The sequence below is a fragment of the Hemiscyllium ocellatum genome, unplaced genomic scaffold (genome assembly GCF_020745735.1).
Source record: "Hemiscyllium ocellatum isolate sHemOce1 unplaced genomic scaffold, sHemOce1.pat.X.cur. scaffold_641_pat_ctg1, whole genome shotgun sequence".
Classification (NCBI taxonomy): Eukaryota; Metazoa; Chordata; class Chondrichthyes; order Orectolobiformes; family Hemiscylliidae; genus Hemiscyllium; species Hemiscyllium ocellatum.
The window spans coordinates 179742-205827 of record NW_026869148.1 but is presented as its reverse complement, the minus strand read 5'-3'; the positions used below and the strand labels follow the sequence as shown (position 1 = coordinate 205827).

General features: G+C 45.6%; 1 non-coding gene across 1 annotated transcript; it reads left to right on the top strand.

Moving 5' to 3' along the window:
• The first annotated feature begins 24068 nt into the window (after positions 1–24068).
• On the top strand, positions 24069–24141 carry trnav-aac (transfer RNA valine (anticodon AAC)). Its single transcript has one exon. It is a non-coding gene; the product is annotated as a tRNA-Val (tRNA).
• Positions 24142–26086: the final 1945 nt, after the last annotated feature.

Genomic DNA, 26086 nt, shown 5'->3' with positions numbered 1-26086 from the left:
TCAGGAGAAAGTGAAGACTGCAGATGCTGGAGATCAGAGTCGAGAGTGTGGTGCTGGAAAAGCACAGCAGGTCGGGCTGATGAAGGGCTTAGGCTCGAATCGTCGATTATCCTGCTCCTCAGATGCTGCCTGACCTGTTGTGTTTTCCATCATCGCACTCTCGATATCTAGGGATGGTGACGTTGGTGTCTAGCCATTATCTGTAAGGGATGACTCTGTGAGTATGACTTTGTCAGGCTTTTCCTTGACTAGTCTGTGAGACAGCTCGCCACGTTTTGGCACAAAAAAAACCCGGATGTTAGTGAGCAGGATGTTGGAGAGTCGAGAGGGCTGATTCTGTGGTTGTATTTCCTAATGCCTTGTTAGATGCCAAGTGGTCCATCCAGTTTCATTCCTTTGTTGAGACTTTGCAGTGATTAATACAGTGAGTAGCTTGTTGGGCGACTGTCAGGTTGGCAGGAGTTTTTTCGCCATGGAGATCAGGAGATTCCTAATTGCAGTTATTTTTTTCTTGAATTGGCAAATGGTGGAATCTGAATATGCGATTTGAACAAGGACTTCAGTTGTACATTTTAATATTCTGGATAAAAGTTAAATACATTAGGTTTGTTCACTCATTTTAAATATCACTAACCCTGGTTTTGTTTCTTTGTAAAACACAGTCCATCACCCTGTCTCCTTCATCCTTCTCACCAACAACAAGAGCAAGGAGCACATTGAGTTTCTCTGTCACTAAGACTGAGACAATCCGATCAACTGCCTCTGCTGCTTCCCTCCCTCCCACTAGCCCAACGAGACAAACTACCTCACATTGTGTTCCTGATTTTTGTCCCAAACTTGCAATTTTCTCCAGTCTCTTGTCAAGCCTTATCAGAGCTCATCTTGATCTTTTACTAGTCTCGCTAAACCACAGACATTCCAATTCTGTTTCCTCCTCATCACAACCCCCTCGCCAATTCACAGATATTGTTCCTTGTTCTGTCTGTCTGTCTTTTCTGGTTATGTCCTTCTCATCCATTCTGCAAATAACTAACGTTTGACCTCACCATCATTTGTAAATCCTGCTCCATCTCCACTTTCCCTTTCCTTTCTGAATTCCTTGTATTTGGTGTCGCTGAAGGATCTATCCTTGCTCTCTCCTGTATCTCACCTACATACTGCCAGGAGGTGACATCGTCTAAAAGCACAGTGTGAGGATTCACATGTACACTGACGATGCCTAGCTCTCCCTCCCCATCATCCCTCTCCATTGCTCCACTGTTACTCAGTTACCAAACTGCTTATCGCATTCCCACTACTCGATTAACTGCAATTTCCTACAATGAAATATTGTTACGGTTAAACCCATTACCTTCAGTTGCTATTACAAATTCCTTTCCCTTCCTGCTGAGCCCCTCCCTCTCGCTGGGTGCAGTCTGAGGTAGAACTAGACTAGACTCATCACAATATTGCTGTTATATCTGTAACCCCAAGGTGACTTTTTGATCAGACATCTACACAATCATAAACACCAGGAATTCCAATCTCTAAAATGTTGCTTGTCTCCACCTTACCCCCAACTCCATTATTAATGAAACCCCTTACCGTGTCGGCGTTGCCTTCAACTTGATGAATCTGAAACAGAACCCTTGATTTCGTGACTGACTCAGAATCTGCTAGCTTTCAGTGTTTCCTGCACAAATTTCCCCCGGTGCCTTTGTGGTGCAGCTTTCTACAGTTTCCACCATGTAAATAGCACTCTTTTCCTTATTATCCCCTCCAAAATTACCGACTTTGCATTTTTTCAACTTATACTCCATCTGACAACTTGTTGACCCCTTCTCCTGTGCATCTCTCACTCTTCACAATCCTCTTAGAACTTTACAGTTACGCCTTTTCTAGGAGTTCCCCCCCCCCCCCTTCTAAACATTTACTGGGAGCACTGGGCAATGTGAAGCATGCAGAGTTGCTCTGTTTTTAGAGATACTCTATGGGAGGAGCTTGCTGCCCATTGGGCAAGTTGCCTCCATTCTGACCATCGAGCTGCATGAGTCTTTCACATCCCATGTCTTATTGATGAGGCACAGCGGTAGCACGGAAGGAAAAAATGAGAAGCAAATCCTGCTCTCCACATCTCACTGACTCCGGGAACATTCTGTCCCGTGTATCAAAGATCTGCCCTGTTCAGTCACATGAAGTCCCAAGGTGGAAACGCCTAGAAACCCACATAGATTTCCATCTGAACTGACTGCTGACCTCCACAAGGAGTAATGTGTCCAGTCATCCTGGGCCAGGAGGAGGGGATGGTGTGAGATTTTAACCTGAGCTGACAGTGACGGATTTTATAAACGTGTATTACAGTATACTACAGGTGGACATTCAGATGGTAATCTCAGTCATTGTAACACCAAACTTTGATTGAATTAGTCAGTTCATCAGGACCTGGATATTCGCATTGTGTGTGAGTATTGTATTCCATCTGAATCCCATTTGCTGCATAAAAGTTCTCCTTTGAATCTTCCAAAACCTTTAATGTGTGTCCTGTAAGCCTTGTAGAATGAGCTGATGGGCGTAAAGTTGATTATTATAACGTGTAACTTTCTAAACCCTCTGTCACAACTTCCCTCAATTGCCTTTGCTACAAGGAGAACAACCTCAGTTTCCCCAAACCCCTGATTCCCCAATGTCTGTTTGCTCTCTATAAGGCACACATCAGCATTGTGTTGGAACATTCTCCACTTGCCTGCATCAGTGCAGCCCCCAACAATATTAAAGGAAGTGAACATCCTCCAGGACAAAGCACTGTGCCTGAGTGGTGTCCCATCCCCCACCTTCAGCATTCCCTCTCCCCACCCCAGAGACACAGTGGCATCACTGTGTAAAAGGGAAAGGCAGCATTGTCCTCCCAGACCATAGGGCTGCTCTCTCATTAGGGAGGAAACTGGAGCCCCTGGAAGAAACCCATGCAGACACTGGGAGAATGTGCAAGTCCCACAGAGACAGTTGTCCAAAGCTGGAAACGAACCTGGGGCCCTGGCAGCAGGGCTAATCACTGAGCCACTGTGCCACCCTCAAATTGTAATTTGATTCACAACTACCACTTCCTCTGATAGTTCATTCCACACACAAACCATTGTCTGAACAAAAATAAACAAAAAATTCCCGAACACGTTTTTAAAGCCATTCTGCTGTCACCTTAAAAGCTATGTCCCCAGTCTTGAAACGCGTCCCTTCCTGGAAAGGACACCTGCTGTTCACATTACTGATACCACCCCTCCATGATTTGAGTCTAATAAGGTCGCTCCTCAGCCTCCTGCGCGCCAGTGAAAGAAGTCGCAGCCTATCCAGCCTCTGCTTAGAATTCAAGCTATCCATTCCCATCAACATCCTGGGACATCGCTTCTGAATCCGCTCCAAATACATAATGTCCTCCCGATATCAGCATGACCAGAACTGGACACAGAATTCCAGAAAAGGCCTCCACAACATCCAAAATAACGTCCCAACTTCTGTACTCAGCGGTCTGAGCAATGAAGGCAAGTGTGCTAAGCACCTTCTTAACCACCCTGTCTCCATGTGACACAGACGTGAAAGATCCGAACCCCTTGGCCTCTTTGTTCCATATCACTACTCGAGGCCCTGTTTTAATTAGTGTAAGTCTGCCCTCGTTTGTTTTATCAAGATGTAATGTTTTGCATTTATTCCAATCCAAAAAAAAACCCTGAGCATTAAAGACAGTAGGAGTATACTTAAGAGGGAAATCAGGAGGGCAAAAAGGGGACATGAGATAGCTTTGTCAAATAGAGTTATGAATAATCCCAAGGGTGTTTATAAATACATTAAGAACGAAAGTGTAACTCCAGAGAGAGAAAAGGGCTCCTCAAGGATCAGCAAGGTAGCCTATGCGTGGAGCCGCAGGAGATGGGAGAGATACTAACTGAATATTTTGCATCAGTGTTTACTGTGGAGAAGGACATGGGCAATATAGAATGTGGGGAAATAGATGTCGAGATGTTGAATATGTCCATCTTACAAAGGAGGACATGCTGGGTGTCTTGTAACCTGTAAAGCTTGGTTAATCCCCAGCACCTGATCAGGTGTACCCGAGAACTCAGGGAAGCTGGGGATGTGATTGCTGGGCCTCTTGCTAAGATATTTGTATCATCAATTATCATAGGTGAGATGCCGAAAGACTAGAGGTTGGTTAATGTGGTGCCGCTATTTAAGAAAGGTGGTAAGGACAAGCCAGGGAACTATCGACCCGTGAGCCTGATATTGATGCTGGGCAAGTTGTTGGAGGGAATCCTGAGGAACAAGATGTGCATGTATTCTGAAAAGCAAGGACTGATTAGTGATAGTCAGCATGACTATGTGCGTGGGAAATCCTATCTCTCAAACTTGATTGAGTTATTTGAAGATGTATCAAACAGGATTGATGAGGGGAGAGAGGTGGGCATGATCAATGGAATTCAGTAAGGCTGCTCGACAAGCTTCCCCATGGAAGACTGGTTAGCAAGGTTAGATCTCATGGAATATAGGGTGAACTCACCGTTTGGATATAGAACTGGCTCAAATGTAGAAGGCAGGATGGTGGTGGAGGGTTGTTTTTCAGATTGGAGGCATGTGACCAGTGGAGTGCAGCAAGGATCAGTGCTGGGTCCACTACTTTTCGTCATTTATATATATATGGTTTAGATATGAGCATAGGAGATACAGTTGATAAGTTTGCAGATGACACCAAAATTGGAAGTATAGTGGACAGCGAAGAGGGTACCTCAAATTACAACAGGATGTTGTTCAGATGGTTGAGAAGTGGCATATGGAGTTTAATTCAGATAAATGTGACGTGCTGCATTTTGGAAAAGCAAATCTTAACAGGACTAATACACTTAGTGCCAAATTCCTAAATAGTGTTGACAAACAAAAATATCTTGCAGTGCAGGTTCATATTTCCTTGAACGGAGAGTTGCAGGTAGATAGGATATTGAAGAAAGTGTTTGGAATACATTCCTTTATTGATCAGAGCATTGAGTATAGAAGTTGGAAGGTCATGTACAGGACATTGGTTAGGCCTCTTTTGGAATATTGTGTGCAATTCTGTTCTCCGTGAATCGGAAGGATGTTGTGAAACTTGAAGAGGTTCAACAAAGATTTACAAGGGTATTGTCAGGGTTTGAGCTGCAGGAAGAGAGCAAAAAGGCTGGGGCTTTCTTTCCTTGGAGCATCAGAGAGTGAGGGGTGACCTCCATAGAGGTTTATAAACTCATTGGTAGCACGGATACGGTAAACAGACCAGGTCTTTTCACTGAGTAGGAGAGTCCAGAAATAGAGAGCATAGGTTGAGGGTGAGAGGGGAAAGATATAAAAGGGAATTAAGGAGCAACTTTTTCACGCAGAGAGTGGTGCGTGTATGGAATAAGCTGCCAGAAGAAGTGGTGGAGGCTGACAATTATAGCATTTTAAAGGCATTTGGATACTTGACATGAATAGGAAAGATTTAGAGGGATGTGGCCCAGGTGCTGGCAAGAGGGATAAGATTATCTGGTCGGCATGGACAAATTTGACCGAAGGCTCTGTTTCGTGCTGTTCATCTGTGACTCACAGCTCAGTGAGTTTCGGTCTCTTCAAAGACAAATCTTAGTCTGTTTTATTTTAGTAAAGCTACAACATTCAGTAGGGCGACGATTTATTTCTTTAAATACACATCTTATGATACTTTGATTAAGTTTTTTTTAATATAAAATACTGGTACTAATTTATTCTAGAGTCGTGTTTTGTAAAGCTGTAAGACTGTGTGCCTTTTTCTGGGTCTGTGGACTGTTAAGGTGCAGAGATGGCCATTTGTACAGTGATGTGCTCTTCCTGTTGGATGTAGGAGATTAAGGAAAGTTTCAATGATCCTGATTGTCTGCAGGAAGTGAGGATGCAAATCCTGTAGGATTTCATGGATCAGATGGAGCGATGGTTAAAGGTAATGAAGAATTTACAGGAGCCGGGGGTTGGGGGGGTGGGGGGAGGTGAGATAGGTGGCGGTTTCAGAAAGGTAGGAAAACTGCCGATCCAGTCAGGGAGATTGGTTTCCTCTCGGAAAGGTAGGAGTGGAGGGCAAGTAGTGCAGGAGTCTCCTGTGGTTATTTCCATCTCAAACCAGTATACTGTTCTGGAAAGCATCGGGGGTCACACTCTCAGGGGAATATCGCACTGATAGCCAAGTTACTAGTGTAATGAATCTAGTGTAATGTGAGGTATAACAGGTTCCACGCGATCGATGGTGATAGGGGGCTCTCTAGTCTGCAGCACAGACTGCAGTTTCTGTAGCTGATAGTGAGACATCAGAATGGGGTGGTGCCTCCCTACTGCCTGGGTGAAGGATGGTTCCGACGGTGCAGAATATTCTGAAAGGGGAGAATGATCAGTGGGAGGTCGCTGTACATTGGTACCAATGACATAAGAGAAAAGGATGAAGTCCTGATGAGAGAATATAGCAAATTAGCCTGGAGAATAATAAGCAGATTGTGGTGGGTAGTAATATCTGGATTACTCCCGGTGCCACATGCTAGCGAGAGCAGGAATAGCAGGGTAGAGCAGATGAATGCGTGGCCAAGGATCTGATACAGGGGAGAAAGATTCACATTTTTGGATCATTGGAATCTCTGCTGGGGGAGAGGTGACGTGCATAAGACGGATGGATTACACCTGAATTGGAAGGTGTCTGATATCCAAGCAGGGAGATTTGCTAGTGCTGCTTGGGAGGCATTAAACCAGTGAGGGCATGGGGGTAAACCTAAAGAGATAGTGAGAAAGGAGGGAAGTCTGAGGCTGGTACAGTTGAGAAGTTAGACAGGCAAGGGCAAGGCACAGAATGAGGTCGGACTGACAAGGTACAATAGACAATAGGTGCAGGAATAGGCCATTCTGCCCTTTGAGCCAGCACCACCATTCATTATGATCATGGCTGACCATCCACAATCAGTATCCTGTTCCTGTCTTATCTCCGTAACACTTGATTCCATTATCTTTAACAGCTCTATCCATCTCTTTCTTGAAACTATCCAGAGACGTGGCCTCCACTGCCTTCTGGGGCAGTGCATTCCATGTGTCCACTACTCTCTGGGTGAAGACGTTTCTCCTCAACTCTCTTCTAAATGGCCTCTCCCTTATTTTTAACCTGCATCCTCTGGTTCTGGACTCACCCATCCATGGAAACATGCTTCCTGCCTCCAGAGTGTCCAACCTTTTAATAATCTTGTAGGTCTCAATCAGATCCCCTCTCATTCTTCTAAACTCCAGTGTATACAAGCTCAGTCGCTCCAATCTTTCAACATATGATCATTCCGGGAATTGTCCTCGTGAACCTACCCAATACTCCCTCAATAGCCACAATGCTCTTCCTCAAATGTGGAGACCAAAACTGCCCACAATACTCCAGGTGCGGTCTTACCAGGGCCCTGTACAGCTGCAGAAGGACCTCTTTGCTCCTATACTCAATTCCTCTTGTTATGAGGGCCAGCATGCAGTGAGCTTTCTTCACTACCTGCTGTACCTGCATGTTTGCTTTCATTGACTGATGTACAACACACCGAGATCTCGTTGTACTTCCCTTTACAAAACATGACTCCTTTTAGATAGTAATCTGCCTTCCTGTTCTTGCCTCCAAAGTGGATAACCACACATTTATTCACCTTAAACTGCATCTGCTATGCATCCGTCCACTCACCTAGCCTGACCAAGTTAACCTGTATTCTCATAACATTGTCCTCACATTTCACCCTGCCACCCAGATTTGTGTCATCAGCAAATTTGCTAATATTACTTTTAATGTGTTCATCTATTTTATCAATGTATATTGCGGTCCCAGGACCGAGGACACAGCTGCGGTCCCAGCACCGAACCTTGTGGTACCCCACTAGTCACTGCCTGCCATTCCGAAAGGAAGCGTTTATCACTACACTTTGCTTCCTGTCAGCCAGCCAATTTTCAATCCAAGTCAGTATATTCCCCTTTGTAAATCCATGCTGACTCTGAGGAATCCTATTACTGCTATCCAAATGAGCCATAATTTCATCTTTTGTAATTGACTCAGCGTCTTTCTCACCACTGACATCAGGCTAACCGGTCTATAATTCCTTGTTTTCTCTCTCCCACCTTTCTGGAAAAGTGGGACAACATTAGCCACCCTCCAATCTGACTCTATATCTCCTGATTCTGTATCTCCCCCTTCGCAAGGGACTGAACGTCATTCCTCACCAATAGGGCCATCCCACCCCCTCTGCCCATCAGTCTGTCCTTTTGATAGCACTGCACTGCCTTTATTTCAATGCAAGAGGTTTTACAGGGAAAGCAGATGAGCTTCAGATATGGTTTTGAACATGGGACTGGGATATAGTATGCATTACAGAAACGTGGCTTAGGTTGGAAAGGACAGGTAGCTTAATGTTCCAGGGAACAGATGTAAGAGGAAGGATAGAAAGGGGGATAAGAGAGAAGATGGGATGGTGTTTTTGATTTGGGATAACATTATTGTTGTGCTTAGCGAGGATATTCATGGGGGTTCGCCCGTTGAAATTACTTGGGTGGAACTGGGAAATAAGAACAGGATGATACCTCATTGAGGTTGTTTGTGTAGGTTTCGTACAGGTGCTTTGGTTTCCTCCCACAGACCAAAGATGTGCAGGTTTGGTGGATAATCCAGGCTGAATTGCCTATAATGTTCAGGGATGTGCACGCTATGTGGATTGGCCTTGGGAAATGCAGCGTTACAATGGTAGGATAGGAGGCTGTGAGGGTCAGTGTGGATGTGATGGGCCGAATGGCCTGCTTCCACACTTGGGATTCTCTGACAATAATTCTACTAGTTTTAAAATAGTTGCAGAAAATAATAGACCAGATCTAAAAGCTGGTGTTCAAAATTGGACAAAGGTGAATTTTGACGGTACAAGGCGAGAACTTTCAATATTTCTTTGCAACCCCAGGCAAAGGGACGGCTGGAAAGTGGGAACATAAGAACAGAAGGAATAGGAGCAGGGGTAGGCCATCTGGCCCGTCAAGCCTGCTCTGCTATTCAATAAGATCAGGGCTGATCTTTTCATGGCCTCAGCTCCACATTCCTGCTGTCTCACCATAACCCTTAATTCCTTTCCTGTTTGCAAATCTACATTTTGCCTTAAAGACATTCAAGTTGATAACGTCAACTGCTACACTCAGCAGGGAATTCCACAGATTCATAACCCTTTAGCTGAAGAAGTTCCTCCTCAACTCTGTCCTAAATCAGATACCCCCTTACTTTGACGCTATGCTCTCTAGGTTGACCCACCCCCCAGTGGAAATAACCTCCCTGCTTCTATCTTATCTATTCACTTCTTAATTTTATTTTTTCCAATACAACTTCCCATTCTTCTAAATTCCAACAAGTATAGTCCCAGTCTATTCAATCTCTCCACATACACCATCCCTCTCAACTCCCAATTCAAACTAGTGACCCTCCTCTGCACCCCCTCCAGTGTCAGGAGACCAAACCTGTATTCCAGTACTACAGGTGTGGCCTCACCAGCACCCTGTACAGCTGCAGCATAACTATCCCTCTAGCAAGGAAGGACAATGCACCCTTCACCATCTCTTCTAGTCCCCTGGGATGCATTCCATCACAGCCAGGAGACCCATGTACTTTTGGGCTGTTATCTTTCCCAACACTACCTCTTTACTGAGAATGACTGTTTCTATGTCCTCATCTGCGATTGCCTCCATAGGCCTGTGAAAATGAGACAACAAGAGAACATAGACAGTATGTTCCTGTTAAGGCCAAGTCTGGTAGGTGTAGAGAATGCTGTGTGTCTAGGGAAATTGAGGGACTGGTCAAAAAGATGGAGGGATATGGCAGGTACAGACAGCTGGGTTTTAATGAATCCCTCAGAGTATAGGGGCAATAGGAGTACACTCGAGGGAAAACAGGAGGGCAAAAAGGCTACAAGAGATAGCTTTGGGGGGGAAAGAGGTTTAAGGACAATCCAAAGAGATTCTACCAAACACTAAGGACAAAAGAGTAACCAGGCAGAGAATAGGGACCCTCAAAGATCAACAAGGCTGTCTGTGGAACCACAGAAGGTGGGAGAGATACTACCCAAGGATTTCATGTCAGCTTTTACTGAAAGAGGATATGGAAGCTAGAGAGTTTGGAGAAATAAATAGTGATATCTTGACAACTGTCCATATTACAGAGGAGGTTGTACGGGATGTCTTATACAGAAAGCTGAGTAAATCTGTGGGACCTGATCAGGTGTATCCCAAATCTTTGTGGGAAGTTAGGGAAGTGATTTTCGGGTCCCTCGCTGAGATATTTCTATCACCGATAGCCACAGGTGAGGCGCTGCAAGACAGGCACCATTATTTGAGAAAGGTGATGAGGAAAGGCCAGGGAACAGTACACCGGTGAGCCTGAGGGTAGTGGCAGACAAGGTGTTGGAAGGAATTCTGAAGGACAGGTTTATATGTAATTGGAAATGTAAGAAGTGATTAGGAATAGTCAGCATGGCTTTGTACATACATCACTAACTTGGACTTCAGAAAGACATTCAAAAAGGTCCACATAACAGACTGGTTAGCAAGTTAGACACCATGGGATGCAGAGAGAACCAGCTATTATATACAAATTGGCGGGAAGGTTGGGGACGGAGGATAGTGCTTTTCGGACTGGAGGCCTGTGATGAGCAATATGGTGTAAGGATCGGTGCAGGGTTCACTGCTTTTCATCATTTATATCAATGATTTCTGTGAATATATGAGGTATAGTTAGTAGGTTTACAGTAGACATCAAAATTTGAGGTGTACTGGACAGCGAAGAAGGTTAACTCAGAGTACAATGGGACTTCAATCAAATGGGCTGAGGATTGTCAGATCGAGTTTATTTCAGATAAATGTGAGATCCTCCATTTTGGAAAAGCAAATGAGGGCAGGAATTATACATTTAATGGGAAGGTCCTGGGGAGTGTTGCTGAACAAAGAGACCTTGGAGTGCAGATTCATAGTTCCTTGAAAGTGGAATCATAGGCAGGGTAGTGAAGAAGGTGTTTAGTGTACTTGCCTTTACTGGTCAGTACATTTGAGTAGTGAAGTTGGGACGTCATTTTGCAGCGGCACAGCACATTGATTCATCCACTTCTGGAATTCTGCTTTCAGTCCTGGTCTCCCTGCTATCGGAATGATATTGTGAAACTTGCAAGGGTTCGGAAAAGATGTGCAAAGATGTTGCCAGGTTTGAGGGTTTGAGCTATATAGGTAGAGGGTGAATAGGCTGGGGCTGTTTCCCCGGAGCATCGGATACAGTTGTGAGGGGCAAGGATAGGGTGAAATCCCAGGGTCTTATTCCCAGGATATGTGAGTCCAAAGCTTAGAGCACAGGCTTCAGGTGTGAGGGAAAAGATTGAAAAGAGATTTAAGGGGCAATGTTTCCAGCTGAACACGGTACGTGTGTGGAAGGAGCTGCCAGAGAAAGTGTGGAGGCTGGTACAATTACCCAATTATGCCTTTGAGATGTTGTATGTGATTAGCAAAAGTTTAGAAGGATATACGCCAAGTGCTGGTGGATGGGATGAGATTAATTTAGGATATCTGGTCAGCATGGACAAGTTTTGGATCGAAGGGTCTGTTTCTCTGCTGTACATCTTTATGGCACTACTAAAATTAAGATGGGTTTCTATTTTATGGAGAGTTAGCAGAAGATCAACTAATTCTTCTTGGAGCTGAGAAGGTTAGGCAGGAATTTCGACCAGGAGCAGATTTCTTTCCAGGATATTTAATTTACAGAGAGACAGAGGGAGAAATTATTAACGTCACAATTTTGAGTAACTACCTTCAGGTAAATGGCTAATAAAATAGGTTAAAAATGTGAAGATTATTGTACTCACTAAGTTCTGAGCATCTGGAACAGTTTGTCCGCCAGCTGGATGCAGATCCAGTAGTTATTGAGAAAACGAATTTAGAATGTAACTTTTTTAAGGAAGGATTTGGAGGTCTACAGACAAATGGGAGGTGAGTTGGGATAGACTGGCACCATGTCCAGAGCGGCCAGTACAGCTGAATAGCCCCAAACCCTTGTCCTCTGTGTTACTGCCTCATTCACTGTGAATGATGAAGCTTATCCCAGGGCAGAGTCATAGAGACATACAGCATGGAATTAGACCCTTTGGTCGAACTGGTCCATGCCGACCAGATATCCCAACATTTGGCACATATCCCTCTACACCCTTCCTATTCACATACCCATCCAGATGCCAAATGGTGTAACTGTACCAGCCTCCACCACTTTCCTGAACAGAAGATTCCATACAGGCACCCATCTCAGTGTGAAAAAAAGTTGCCTCTTGGGTCACTTTTAAATATTTCCCCTCTCACCTTAAACCTACACCCTCTCGTTCTAGACTCCCCCACCCCAGGGAAAAGACCTTGTCTATTTTTCCCATCCATACTCCTCATGATTTTATAAAGTTCTATGAGGTCACCCCTCAGCATCCGATGCTCTTGGGAGGAGCCCACTCATGTCACAATGGGGCCCGGGTGATTGACAGCAGCTTCAGACCAATAGGAGAATTGGCGTGATCCTCCAGCCAATGGGAGTGAATTGGGGTGGGTCCAGCAGGCCAACACATGGCCATGAGCTGTGCAGGCACAGTGTCACGGTGAGGGGGGGGGGGGACCTAGTGAGTGTGAAGGGAGTGGGAGAGACTGCAAAGTCTGGTGAAGAAATGGAGCTATTGTGGACTGGGAGGGTTTATAAACGCACAGTTTTAGGCTGCTAGACCTGAATTAGAAATTCCTGGTAAATTAGAACCAAAAGAACTGCGGATGCTGTAAATCTCGCACAACAACCAGAAGGTACTGGTAAAACTCAGCAGGTCTGGCAGCATCTGTGAAGAGAAATCAGAGTTAACATTTTGGATCCGCTGACCCTTCCTCAGAACTGATGTTACTGAAAATTAATGTCGGTTTATATGCAGAAGGTAGGGGTTAAGGAGTAAATGATAGGTGGTGATATAGTCCAAGAGCAGTTGGACAAAGGAGTGGATAACGATCTGGCTGGGGGAGGGTGAATAGCTGTTTCTGGGGACTGTTCGTGGCTAACTATAGCTAATGTGTAATGGCAGGCTATGTGATAACAAGGCCTTGTGTGTGGGTTAAGAGGCTAGGGCGCTAGGTCATTGGAGAGTTCAGGACGTGAAATTATTGAATTTGATACTGGGGATGGAGGTGTGCAGGGTCCCCAAGTAGAAGATGAGGTGTTGTTCTTCCAGCTTGTGTTAACGTGTGGCACTGGAAAAGCACAGCAGATCAGGCAGCATCTCAGGAACAGGAGAATCAACGTTTTCGGCATATTCCTTTTATCAGGAATGCCGGGATTGGGTGGGGTGGGAGGGAGTAAGAGGGCTGAGAGATAAATAAGAAGGGTGGGTCCGGTTGGTGGGAAGGGAGCTAGGAAGGCAATAGGTAGATGTAGGTGGAGGGTAATGGAGAGAGGGTGGAGTGGATAATTGGAAAGGACGATGGACAGGTGGGACAGTTCAAGAGGGTGGTGTCGAGTTGGAGGGTTGGATCTGGGATAAGGCAGGGGAGGGGAGATGAGGAAACCTTGATTCTGTGGTTAAAGGGTCTCAATGTGGAAGATGAGGTTTTCTTTCTCCAGGCGTCGGGTGGCTGGGATTTGGTGGTGGAGGTGGCCCAGGACGTGAATGTCCTTGGCGGAGTGGGTGGGGAAGTTGAAGTGGTCGGCCACAGGATGGTGGAGTTGGTTGGTGCATGCATCCCAGAAATGTTCCCTGAAACATTCTGCAAGTTGGTGTTCTTTGTCAACTCCTCAGTAGAGAGGAGACCACATCGAAAGCAAAGGCCATAATAGGTGAGGTGTTTGGATGCGCAGGAAAATCTCTGCTGGATGTGGAAGGGCCCTTTTGAGGTGTGGGCACAGGTTTTACATCTCTTGCAGTGGCAAATGAAGGTGCTGGGAGGGGACGGTGGGTTGGTGGGGAGCATGGATCTGACTAGAAATTCACAGGGAATGGCTTTTGAATGTAATGGAAATGTTTGAAGTGAAAGATAGTTGCTACTCATTTAAATTCTCTTAATGGGAGTAACTAGCTGAAACTAGAGAGACGTTGTGACAGGAGACCTCAGACCCGTGGTATGCTCCTCTTGTACATTGTGGGAAATAAGGGACACTTCCAGTGTCCGTGACGGCTGTGTGTGCAGGATGAGTGCCCATCTGCAGCTACTGGGAAACTGCTTTTCAGACCTGGAGCTGTGAGTGGACTCACTGTGGAGCAATACTGAGAATGTTATGGGCAGCACGTTTAGTGAGTTAGTCACACTGCAGGTGAGGGTTACATAGGCAGAAAGGGAATGGGTGACCATCAGATCAACTAAAAGGCTCAGGAAGGGAGTGCAGGACTCCCCAGTAATCATTCCCCCTTCTCAGACAGATATTGTGCACTGCTTGGGATTCTATAATGGGTGGACTCTCAGGGGAAATCAGCAACAGCCAGGTTCATGACACCACAGAGAGCTCTGCTGCACAGAACGGGAGGAAGGAGAATGGCAGAGCTATAGTGACAGGGGATTCAGTAGTCAGGGTCAGAGACAGGCGTGTCTGTGGCCACAGACATGAATCCAGGACAGTGGAATTGAACCCAGGTCCATTTATTGATGAGTGCACAGAACAATAAAGGTCAGTGTCCCAAATGCAACCTTCAGCACTTGGTCACCCTGAAGCTCTACTGTCCAGGGACTGTGCACTTGTGCTGAGTCCTTCAGAGGGCTTGAAGGAGATGGGGAGAAAACAGGAACAGGGTTGTGTTGTAGATCTACAAACTAACCGTCACCCTCCGCTTTTGGTCTCCCCCCTCTGTCTCCCACCTCCCATCGTACCTCCTCCCCACCGCAGGGAAAAGACCTTGTGTATTTACCTTATCCATGCCCCTACTGATTTTATAAACCTCTATAAGGTCACCCATCAGCCTCTAACGTTCCAGGGAAAACGGTGTATTCAGCGTCTCCCTGTAGCTCAAATCCTCCAACCCTGGCAACATGCCTGTAATACTTTTCTGACCCCTTTCAAGGTTCGCAAAATTGTTTTGATAGGAAGGAGACCAGAATTGCACACAATATTCTAAGCGTGACCTAACCAATGTCCTGTACAGCCGCAATATGACTTCCCAACTCCTATACTCCGTGCTCTGACCAATAAAGGAAAGCATACTAAACATCTTCACTAATCTATCTACCTGCGATTCTGCTTTCAAGGAGCTATGAACCTGCACTCCAAGGTCTCTTTGTTCAGCATCACTACCGAGAACCTTACCATTAAGTGTATACTCCCTGCTAATATTTGCTTTTCCAAAATGCAGCACCTCACATTTATCTAAATTAAAGTCCATCTGCCACTTCTCAGCACATTCAACCATCTGATCAAGATCCAGTTGTAATCTGAGGTAATCCTCTTCACTGTCCATTACACCTCCAATTTTGATGTCATCTTACTAACATTACTTCCTATATTCACATCCAAATCATTAATATAAATTATGAAAATTAGTGGATCCAGCACCGATCCTTTGTGACACCCCACTGGTCACAGGTCTCCAATCTGAAAATCAACCTTCCGCCACCACCCTCTGTATTCTATTTTTGAGCCAGTTTTGTATCCAAATGGCTAGTTCTCTCTGTATTCCATGAGATCTAATCTTGCTAACCGGTTTCCCATGGGGAACCTTGATGAATGCCTTACTGAAGACCATGTAGTTCATCTCCAGCGCTTTGCACTGTCAATCCTCTTTGTTGTTACTTCAGAAGAATTGACTCAAATTCATGAGACGTGATTTCTCACACACAATGCCATTATTAATATCCACTACTTAATTCTGTACATTGGGGTCGGTGTCACCCAGTTATAGGTGTTAATATTCTGGATGAAGTTCATGTACACCAGCTTTGTGTTAGTGACTTTGTATTGTATCTTGTTAATATCACCAACACAGGTGGGTTCCTTTGGAAAGGCAGTCCCTATATCCCTAACCCCCCTCCCATCTGCTGTGCCTCCTCCATCCCCACCGTCGACAGTAAGTGGGAGGAGCTCATGGAGTTTCCATGTGAGTGAGATTGAGAACATCTTCCCTTCTTTCCACTAGCCCACCAGGAAATGGTGGTCGTGTCCTTACCTCTGGGCCAGGAGGATCGGGTTCAGGGTTGAGTAACAGCATCTTTGAAAAGGCCCAAGCCCAAGCAACCAGGCCATACTGTATCCCAGCTGTCCCTGCCTGAGCCTCCAAACAGAACCTTCCTGTAGTTTCTCTCCTGTTAGACTCTCCCATTGCTCAGTTTGTTCAGGATCCCCTCCTGCAGCTGCACTGCTCCTGTCCCTCACTGACCTGTCCATTCCCCGTGTCCCTCCACATTCATTCATTGTTTACAATCCCATTGTCCCAGTCCTCCAGCCCCGCCCCTTCACCCTATTGGGCAGCAGCTGCTGTCAATCACCAGGGCTCCTGTGTGATCTGGAGCATGCTCTGTAGGAAGGGAGACCAGTGCACAGGCACAGTGCTGGGCAATTGGTGGCGTATGTGCAGGCTGGGTCAGTGCCAGGAAGGGAGGCTGTGGGTGTGTGGGATTAATCTGTCATTGGCAGCTCCCTCCCTTCCTCCCTCTGAGAACAGGACCCAGGGGAATGGCCCCTCCCCCGGTATCATGACAAGTGGTCAGCGTATCAGTGTGGGGAGCATTTTGCAGAAAGTTATCAGAACTCGGGAATGTTATGGAAAGGAACAAAGATGGGCCTGCAATTAAAGTTCAAACTTGATTCATTTTAGTTCAACCAGATATGATTTTGGCCAGTGTGTGCAGGATGATTCTTTTCAGAGTATGGGAGTGGGGAAAATAAATAAGAGGTTCCAGATTGTGGAAAAACAACCAGTGCGTTCTGCCCCAGAAGGGAACCCTGAGAGGTTTGGGGAGGATTCACTAACACCCAGGAGGCTCCGAGTCAGACTCATTGATTTGACTTGATTAGATTTGATTTCCTACAGTGTGGAAACAGGCCTTTCGGCCCAACCAGTCCACACTGATCATCGGAAGAGTAACCCACCCAGACCCATTTCCCTCTGACTAATGCACCTAACACTGGGCAATTTAGCCTGGCCAATTCACCTGGCCTGTGCATCTTTGGATTGTGGGAGGAAACCGGAGCACCCGGAGGCAACCCACGCAGGTACAGGGAGAATTGAACCTGGGACCCTAGTGCTGTCATGCCACCCTTTTTTTTGGTTCTTTGTCTGCAGGCAGGAGCTAGGAAGCTGAATTCGAAGAGAGGAGAGTGAGGTAGAGCTAGGTGTGGAGGAAAGGAGTGAGGAGATTGGTTTGGATTTCAGTTCACAGAAGAGAGAAATTGTGAGACTGAGATTTAATGTTTTGGGGGAACAAAGAAACTACAATTTAATACTATAATTGTCTCATGAATTTCCATCCTGTGTTAACGGTGGTGACTTGTTTTCTCAGTTGCCGGGTACTGAACGGGCAGATTTGTGGATGAGAAATTCAAATTGAGCTTCATGTTCAGACCCGATGGTTACTTGATCCGTGACGGTCTGAATATCATTGGCCTTTTCATGTGGAAGGAAAGGTGTGTATTCTGTCCGTGGGCAAATATTTCAAATGTCAGTGTGTCTGGAAAAAATACTGAGACACAGCCAAGTCCATGTTAAGGTGGTGACTGTGGAGAGAGATTTAATTTGCTTTTAAAAGTCTGAAAAAACATGGCACATTTCCAAGGGACAATTAAGTCACAGATTTGTATGAGGATAAGTTTTAAATTAACCATGCAATCAGAAAGACACAAGGATAACTGCAGCATGGAAAATGCAATGAAGATGGAATTGTTGTAAAGGAGTTGATTCTCGATCATGGTTTTTTATCCATTAGTGTTGTCACGTCGGTTCCAGTGCCATGGGGAAATACTGGAAATGTGATGAATGTAACGTAGGTTTCAGTTATTAAACTGGAAAAAGTGCAGACGAAACTTACAAGAAGTTTTGCCAGGGCTCAGGGGTCTGAGTTATAGTGAGAGGTTGGATAAGTGAGGATTTTTGTTTTTTGTTTAGAGCAGAGGAAACAGAGGGGGGATCTTTTCTGGAAGTGTATAAGATCATGAGAGGCTTGGGTAAGGTGAATGCACTCAGTCTCTTTCCCAGGAAATCAAGGAGTGGAGGCATCAGTTGAAGGTTAGAGGAGAAAGTATAAAAGGGAAGCTGAGGGGGCAACAGGTTTACACAGAGGGTGGTATGTATAAGGACTGAGGTGCCAGTGGAAGTGGTTGAGGTGGGTACATTAACAACAGGTAAAAGACATTTGGACAAATACATGGATAGCAAAGGGTCAGAAGCAGATGGGCCAAGGGCAGGGAAATGGGGTTAGTGTGGATGGACATTCTGGTCAGTTTGGGCCAAAGGGCCTGTCTCTGCTGTAGGGCTCTGACTCCAAGTATATTTACTATTTCTCCTGCTATCTCTGGGAGCACCCTGGGATGTATTCCATCAGGGCAAAGAGACTTATCTACCTTTAGCTCCATTAGCTTGCCCAGCTCTAACGCTTTTGTGATAATGGTTATTTCTTTTTCCTCACCTTCCCCAGTTTCTTTATCAATTCTTGGCATGTTCTTCGTATCATCCACTGTGAAGACTGACTGCTGTGTACTCCTATTCCTGAACCCTGCTGGATAGGAATAACTACATTAGCAAAACTCTGAGAGGTCTTCTTTGAGTCTTTATTGATGAGACATGGCAGTTACCTGGATAGTGTACATGCAGAACACCTCCAGGCAGCATCAGGTAACTCCCCGCTTGTCCGATGTATGGCTCCCATTCTTATACCTTTTGTGGTTTGTGTTTTTGAATGGATGCTGCCTCTCAGTATTGTCTCCATGGCGATGGCAGTTAAAAAGTCGAGTTCAGCTCAGCACTTTGTGGTTAAACCACATACCCCTCCCCCACGCCCCTGTGGCTCAGTGAGGTATCTGACAGGCACTTCAGTTTCAGCTGGGCTGTCTGTCAGGATTCTGATGTGGAAGAACTGGTGTTACAGCGGGGTGGGCAAAGTTTAAAAAAAAACACACCACCAGGTTATAGTCCAACAGGATTATTTGGAAGTACAAGCTTTAGGAATGTGCTGTGATTTTGAACTTGATCAGGATTATCTCTATTGTCACAGTTTCGTGTTTCAAAAATGACAGAGGCCATATGTTCCCCACACAATAGGTTCCCCTCTAGCAGTGCAAACTGCTATTCTGGCCCTGGGGACAGCTACTCATCACTTGTCTCCCCCAATCCCATTTAATGTTCTGCTGATCTTTAAAGTTTCTCTAATCTCCTAGTTTCTCCTTGCTCTTTGCCAATTTGTGTGCCTTCTATTTCAATTTGATAAGACTCCCTTATTTCCTGAGCCACCCAGGGCAGATTACTCCTTTTCCTACAGTCCTTCCTTTTCCCTGATATATACTTTTGCTGAGCAGTTTGAAATATCCTTTGATAATTCTCCACTGTCTGTCAACTGTCCCACCCTAAACTCTTTGCTTCCAGTCTACATTAGCCAGCTCCTGTCCCATCCTATTGTAATCTCCTTTGTTTAAGCATAGGATCTGGATTGGATTCAATCTTCCCGCTTTCCAACTGTATTCTAAATTCAACCATACTTATCACAAGTCTTTTATCAGATTACAAGGTGAGGGGATGTTTCCTGGGTGTTTTGGTTTTCATTATCAGAGACCTTGGCTTTGTAATAAAGTACAGGATGGATATTCACAACAGAGTATTCTGGACGGTGTGAATGTACTACACAGTCTAAAACCATAAATCACTGTCTCCCCTCAGTTTACATGATTTGGAGAATCCGATGTTGGACTGGGGTGTACAAAGTTAAAAATCACACAACACCAGGTTATAGTCCTTCAGGTTTAATTGGAAGCACACTAGATTTTGGAGCGTTGCTCCTTCATCATGATCCAATTACACCTGTTGGACTCTCACCTGTTGTGTGATTTTTGACTCATCTCAGTTTAAAATTGCAAAATCATTATCTCCTACAAGCTTCCTCACTATCTAAGTTTGGAACACTACTCCACCTGACTATCCTGCTTTTTCCAAAAATCTCCTTTGGTGAAGGTGGTGAGTTTTGGATTCAGCTTTCCAGTTATTACCGTAAGAAGATGAGCACTGGGCACAGGAGAGGCAGTGCAGCCCTTCAAACCAGCCCCACCATTTAATACGGTGATGATTGAGCTCACCTCGGTCTCAGCTGGATTTTCCCACCTGCTCTCTCTCACCCTTCATCTCATTGCAAATTCAACATCTGTATCTCTTCATTAAATCTGCTCATTGTCCTGGCGTCCACTGCATTTTGAATAGGGAATGCCACAGATTCACAGCACATTGAGAAAGGTACATTCTTCTCCATGAGAATAAAATAGAATCCCTACAGTGCAGAAACAGGGTATTCGTCCATGGAGTCCACACCAACCCTATAATGAGCATCCCATTCAGACTCCCCCATTCCCTGTATTTCCCATGGTTAATGGCTTAACCTGCACAGGCATGGACACTGTGGGAATTTAGCATATCCAATCCTCCTAACCTGCACATCTTTGGACTGTAGGATGAAACTGGAGCACCCAGAGTAAACCCACACAGACACAGGGAGAACGTGTAAACTCCACACAGTCACCTAAGGCTGGAATCCAATTCAGGTCCCTGATGCTGTGAGTCAGCAATACTAACCATTGAGCCACCTCTGCTTAAAATCTGCTCCTCCTATTAACAACCCCATGCCCCAGTTGGCTGAATCTATGTTCCTTACATCAGAAAATCAGGTTGTGGAAGCAGGTGTCTCAGTAAAACTCAGTGACAGTCCATTTGTTCTGTGTGTCTGAATGGGAATCCTACACACAACATACTCCAGTCCACACTTTTCATTCACTTTCCAGAGACAGGGCTCCAGTGGCTTCATGAGGCCTACAACTCCCACAATCCCTGAGACGGGGACCACACGTGTGTGGGGAAACCCCGCACTGCACACGTACAGAATGTGAGCGGGTTTTGGAGCATGTGCTTTGGGTAAGTATACTTTGCGGAAAGTTTTTCACACTGTGATTGGCTGGAGGAGGAATGCATCTACTTATAGTATTGATGTGTTGGGGTGTCAAAATGTCACCACACTCATGTAGGACCTCTCTCCACCCCCAATTCATTGTAATGGTGGGAATCAACTAATGGGAAACAAAGAAGGATCTGACGCATTCTCCCAGACTGAAGGTTCCTCTTCTGTCCAGGATCTGCCACCTCCCTTTCTGTTTCCTTTTGTTTCATTCTGCTGTTACATTATTGACTTGCAGCAACTGAAGGGAAAGGAAGTGAACCCAGAAAGGGTGCAGAGTCTAACCAGGACGGGAAGTGGTGGCATGGATCTGTTTATCAGTAACTCCATGGGAATGGGGAGGGTGTACATTAGGGGCAGCAGAGGCAAAATGGTGGGAGAGAGTAAGTGGGCTGGAGGGTTTCAGCTTTTGGGGAAGAAAGGGGAAAAAAGATATTACAGAGAAACTAGAATTGTCTGTTCTGAATTTCTAACCTGTACGTATTCCTTTATACAGGGTGCTAGATGGTGAAGATTTGCAGACTGAAATCTCAAACTCATGTGCAGATTGTGATTAAGTTACTCAGAGTTTGAAGAGTCAAAGATAGAAAATCACTCGGCCAAAATCCTGCAACACTCTCCCTCCCAGCATTTTCGGTCTCTCTGCCCCAAATGGACTGTGAATGGTACAAGACAGCAGCTCACTACCATCTTCTCAAGGGTAACTAGAGATGGGGAATAAATGCTGGCTGAGCCAGTGATGCCCATATCCTGGAAATGGTTTCTATCTCTAGTTGCTGAAACCCAGTTGATGTTACTGCAGGATGATGAGGGACGCTGAGTTTAACCTCCAGGAGGCAGCACCATCACATTACCCCTGCCTACACCCCCATAGTAACACCACAACGTCACTGGAACAAAAGGCAATGAAGCCAAAGGAGGACTTTGATACAGTTTTTTTTTTAAGATTACTTACAGTGGTGGAAACAGGCCCTTCGGCCCAACAAGTCCACACCGACCCGCCACATTACCCCTTACCTCACACTACGGGCAATTTAGCATGGCCAACTCACCTGACCCACACATCTTTGGACTGTGGGAGGAAACCGGAGCACCCGGAGAAAACCCACGCAGACACAGGGAGAAGTCTGTGCAAACTCCACACAGACAGTCGCCTGAGGTGGGAATTGAACCGAGGTCCCTGGCATGGTGAGGCAGCAGTGCTAACCACTGTGCCACCGTGCCGCCCAGGTACGGTCATGAGGTCGAGGTAAAGTCATGAAAGGGGATTGGAGCACAGCAGGAACAGGAGACTGAGCTGGATGGTCAGCTGTTTCCCATTGAATGGTGGAGCAGGATTGGTAGATTGAGCTGTCTGGTAGTGTGGCCGAGCGGTCTAAGGCGCTGGATCCAGGCTCCTGTCCTGTATTTAGCGAGTTCGAATCCCACCACTGCCGTTTCAGCTGGTCAGCTCCTCCGCCGCAGCATCGTTAAAATGCTGCTTCGATCCCCGCTGCGTTGATGTTCCAGGGGAATTTTGTGAAGTCTCTCTGCTGTCATTAAGGTTGCTCGCCACCCCTGCAGAAAATCGCAAACAGCTCAGCGCTTGGTTTCCGTTCCAGGCAAGTTGAGTTTTTACTGGAACCGAATGGAGACTGTTATTTCATCGCTGTTGTGAAACAAAGTCCTGCGCTGAGTCGATTCATCGTTATTTGGCTTTCTGGCGAATGGGAAATTCTTTCCACTGAATATGTTATTGAATTTCTCCCATTTCCTTCATTTCCGTCTTGGAGACACCGGAAGGGAAAGGTAATCTAATCGAGACTGTGATTGGTGAAATTCACTTTTTTATGGCCCATACTTATTATATTCTTCTTTCTCTCTTTTCAGCATTGTCTGGGAAGTGGTGGTGCACTAAGGCTGCAGTATGTTTGAAAGAGTAGTTTGGAATTGCCCAGTTGTTAGTTGTGAGGTTACTTTATGCCTCATGCCCTCGGACTGTCTCACATTTAGCATTCATGCTTCGCTGTGTCTGAACATGCATTAGGTATGCCAGTTTTGTTTGTGTTCCGTGTTAAATGCTTTCTGTTTGCGATTCGCTCAATACATTACGAGTTAACAGGGCTTCTGAGGTAACTTCCAGCAGCAAAAATCCTCAACTGAGGATCTGGGAAAACTTCACGAAGTATGGTCAGTCACAGCAAAAGTAAGGAAGTCGTTCGTTTCTGCAGTGTTTCACAATACTACCTTTCCCGTGAGCAGTCGAACAGTCTAAATGATTGTGCTACAGACTGCGAAGGCAAGCTCCGCTAAAAAGTAATCCTTTCAAACACAACGTTATTGGGGTACACCGCGTGGAAACAGATACTTTGGGGTATCTCATCCATGCTCACCACATATCCAAACTTAAACAAGTCCCGTTCCCCAGCATTTGGCCTCAATCCCTCTGAACCCACCCTATCCAGAAACTGATCCGATTACCATTGAAATTTTCTGAGTGCAATAGCCTCCTCCACTTCCTCTGGTAGCTCATTCCATACACGCACAACCTTGTGTGTGGGAAATGTGCCTCAGTTCCTTTGTCACTTTCAGAGCACTCACCTTAAACCTATGCTCCCGAGTTTCCAACTCACCCTAGCTTGGGTAAAACACGTAAATACTCAGTTCAAAACCCTTCCATAAAATCATGTCGCAGCCGTTATGCTGCCGGGAAACTTGTCCCAGCCTATTCCACCTCACTCTACAGTCCAAACATTGACCACATCCTTGTCTATATTTTGTCACCAATTTCACGTTTGTTTTTTAAAAAATTTTTCAAGATGTCAATTACCCTGGACAACAACGCGCTATTGGAAAAAGAAAGGTGAAACGTAGAATGGCTTCAACTTTCAGTGCTGGATGCCACAGAGCCGCGGCGCGGCCGACACAGGCTTGTTTCTGTAGTGTAGTGGTCATCACATTCGCCTAACACGCGAAAGGTCCCCAGTTCGAAACTGGGCAGAAACTGCTTTGTTCTTCAATTGCAGCCTTTTACACGGACAAGAACGGAGCTTTCTTGCTTGCTTTCCCATCTGCAAACCTGCCTTCGAAATCGCTCGAACAAATCTGCTCTCTTTGTGAAATGTAATGCAATTCCATTAAATTCGTTTGCAAAGCATTGTAAAGGTTTTCTCCAAGCTGGGTCTGATCATATGCCATTCTGTTTCAGAGTGTAGTTACCGCGTTCTGAATCTTCCACAAAAAGCAATACCGCATTTGCATTCCTTGCGCAGGCGGGCCGGTTCAAAGACAGGGAAGAAGCTGATGAGCTGATGTCACAGTACGCCACGGATTCCTCAACTGGTCTGTCTGACAAATGTACCCCAAAGTCGTCTCTGCAAGGCCTCATTTGGAAGCTGCCTGTCGTTATTCAACGTGCGAGAATTGGCAGCAGAGGTGCTGAATCATGGTTTGGATCAGTTCGCACGTTATAGTGACTCATTCAATCAGCAACAGCAATGAAAGAAATTACACTCTCAGAGGAACCTCTGGACTTGTGATTTCATAGCGTCGCTAGTATTAAGGTGAGCCCCGAGATCTAAGCCATGTTGGAACTGTAACGGAGGAATTGACAGAGAGGCTACAGAATGACATCGCAACCTTTTGGTTTTCTTTAAATCACTGACGAGCAGGAAAATGTAAACGGGAGGGCGAGTGGGAAAGTGAGGCAGTTGCAGCTCTGGTGAAACTCCTTCTTTGTGAGTCACTCAGCAACAAGAGACGTGAAGGTGACTCATGCGGGAGAGCTCTTCACATTGAGAACAAAAAGCAGTCAAGGGCAGTTAGCACCTCTTCCGCAGTGGGGGTGGGGTGAGTAGGAACTTCTGTTACCATGTTCAGAAACTGCCTTTTAAATTGACGTGAGCAGAAACTGCATTTCTAATAAGCATCATGGAGTTTAGCAAAATTTATTGAGTCGCTTCTTGTCGATTCCCACACAGGTTTCCTATTCAGTTGGTATCGATGTGGCTCATGTCCAGGTGTGAACATCCCTGCAGCCAATTGCACGGTTAAGGTAAAAGGCAAGGAAAGTGGCATCTCGAACTGGCCCCGAGGTCAGAGCATCCTCCCAATGTGATCTGTCGTTCTCGGGTTGTAATGCTACCTCCGGTTTTAGGGTGGAGAACATTCTTTGGAACTCTTATTCTGCAAAACAGACACAGTGACTGAAACGATGCTGCACGGTATAATGTGGAACACGGCCTGCTCAGCTTTGTGCATTTTCTCTGTAGTCCGGTGTGTTTTGTGTTCCGTGTAAATGTGGAAGTTGTCCTGTTTCCAGCAATGGGTGAAATCATTCAGCAAAGCAAGAATCGAAATTGAAGTAATGTCAAGCAGCTCATGGTGATTTGACCAAATCATAACCGAACATATATTCTCATGCAGTCAAAGATACATTTCTGGTTGAAAAGAGTCTGAGAAGATAGACTCAGCTTACCATTGATTTTTGCCTGGATTGATGGGATTTCATTATCTGCTGCGAAATTGTCATTGTAGCTGGGCACATCCCAGCAGCTGTGCGAGTCGGAGTGGGACCATGGAACCCTTTTCATGTGACTTAGCATGTGTGGTTATGCAGGAGCACAATCCGAAATGCAAGAAAATGCGCGGCTGCGCTGTCTGGTAGTGTGGCCGAGCGGTCTGAGGCGCTGGATCCAGGTTCCTGTTCTGTACATGGCGAGTTTGAATCCCACCACTGCCATTTCAGCTGGTCAGCTCCACCGCCGCAGCATCGTTAAAATGCTGCTTCGATCCCCGCTGCGTTGATGTTCCAGGGGAATTTTGTGAAGTCTCTCTGCTGTCATGATGGTGCTCGCCACCCCTGCAGAAAATCGCAAACAGCTCAGCGCTTGGTTTACGTTCCAGGCAAGTTGAGTTTTTACTGGAACCGAATGGAGACTGTTATTTCATC